At 38.0% G+C, this 2081-nt stretch overlaps 1 long non-coding RNA gene across 1 annotated transcript; it reads left to right on the top strand.

Annotated features, from left to right (window-relative positions):
• Positions 1 to 1713: 1713 nt before the first annotated feature.
• Positions 1714 to 2080, top strand: LOC104823112. The gene is made up of 3 exons (XR_773303.1): positions 1714 to 1780; positions 1862 to 1991; positions 2059 to 2080. It is a non-coding gene; the product is annotated as an uncharacterized LOC104823112 (long non-coding RNA).
• Position 2081: the final 1 nt, after the last annotated feature.

The following is a 2081-nucleotide window of genomic DNA, read 5'->3' as shown; positions in this document are numbered from 1 at the left end:
AACAACATGTTTTTAAGACTTTTTGACGAGGATGTTTTGGCAACATATCCTAATCTATGTGGGGAGGAACTTGAAGGAATGAAGGAACAACATTATGCATCTTGGCTTCGAGACTACGTAAGTATTCTAGCTATATATATATGTACGTGTATGTATTTGTGTATTAATTTAATTTTTATGCGCAGATTCAATCATGTAGTGATAGAATTCCGGCATGGATCAGAGATATATCACATGGACCTGGAAGAAAAGTCATTTGCTGGCCGATAATGTTCACCCGAGGATACACGTTTCACACTTACGATCATGGAAAACATAAATCCACGTTCAATTACGGAGTTTGTATAAAAAGCGGGTCATCGGAAGATCCTGATTTCTTTGGGGTTCTTCGTCAGATTTTCCAACTCCAGTATCCAGGATTAGTCGGGTTGAAAAAAATCATATTCAGATGTGATTGGTTTGATACAACATCGGGACGCGGCTCACGGAAAAATCGATGGGGAGGTATTGACATAAACCCGAAACGTTCATATGCAAAGTACGATCCTTTTATACTTTCAGATCATGCAGACCAGGTATGCTTCATTCCATATCCGAAACATTCTGCGACATCGGTGAAACGGCGACGGGAAGATCAATGGTCGGCTGTTTTGAAGATTAACCCACGAAGATTAATTATCGTGGATTCGTCGTCGACAACACAAGATCTCGATGAGCCAATGCAAGAGCAACTCGAAGATCCGGTTCTTTCCATCCGACTAGATGATGATTACGACGAGACACTTGCACTTCCTGACATAGACGACGAGTTACTTGATGATTCGTTACACGTACAAGACGATATAGACGAATTCGTTTCGGACCATGATACAACTCCAGATGATGAAAGTGATGAAGATTCTATATAGACTTATTTATTTTTATTGTTTTCATATGTATTTGTATTTTGAAAAATCTATCATATTTTTTTGTATTTTTTTTTTAAAAAATTTTTAATTCCGACGGGCATCTGTTGGAATCGAATCGCAGAATTCGAATGATCACATATATTCCAACGGACGTTCGTTGGAATCGAAGCGCACCAATCGAATCGACACCAGAATTACAACGGACACCCGTTGTAATAGTTGAAACATTGAATCCGCTGATAAATTCTAACGGATGCCCGTTACATTCTTCATTTCCAACGGGCATCCGTTGGAAATCCTGAAGCATTAAATCCGTTCGACGCACCTGGCGTCCATCGCGTCATTCCAGAATATTTCCAACGAATGCCCGTTGGAAATGAAGAATGTAACGGGCATCCGTTGGAATTTATCAGACAACATTAAATGCGCCCAGAAATTTCCAACGGATACCCGTTGGAAATCCGTTGGAATTTTCGATTATATAAGGGCGAGCGGCCCCATTCTTCACCCTCATTCCAACATCTCAAAAAAAAACCAAGCAAAAAAAAAACTCAACCAAAAAAAAAATCAAAAAATGGTAATTGGTTTTCAATTCTTGTTCAATTCTTTAATATTTATGTTTTGTATTAATAACTAACTATTGTTTTTTTACAGTTTCGTAGGCGATTTTCTGGTTCCGGAGGATTATTAGCGGGTTCTTCTGGAGCACCGCCACCGCCGCCGCCACCACCTTCTCGTCTTCCGGAACCGGTGGACGCTCCTCCACTTTTCCCAGAGATTGATATAACTCTGGAGGAGGTAGAGGAAATTTTAAATTCCTTCGACACTCGCGAGGTCCCGCTAATCGATCCCGAACTTGACGGGGCGTTATGGTAATTTATAAATTAAATTATTTCAATATTTATTTTAAATTATATTATTAGTTAATATTAATAAATTGTTATTATAATTAGGTTCGGGGTTAACGATAAAGATTTGAGGAAAAAATTTACAGCAATAATAACGTCAAATTTTCCTCAACTCTACTACTGTTGGACGGTGGTACCGGACAACATCAAACGTTCTTGGTGGCATTCGTTCATCGTAAGTTATATTTTTAAAATTTTATTTAAATAAAATAAATAATCACTAACTCTAATTTCTTTTAAAGCAATCTTTTCGGTGGAAAAAAAA

Source organism: Tarenaya hassleriana, unplaced genomic scaffold (assembly GCF_000463585.1).
Source record: "Tarenaya hassleriana unplaced genomic scaffold, ASM46358v1 Cleome396, whole genome shotgun sequence".
Classification (NCBI taxonomy): Eukaryota; Viridiplantae; Streptophyta; class Magnoliopsida; order Brassicales; family Cleomaceae; genus Tarenaya; species Tarenaya hassleriana.
The sequence above is the reverse complement of the archived record's forward strand: the minus strand, read 5'-3'. Positions and strand labels throughout refer to the sequence as shown.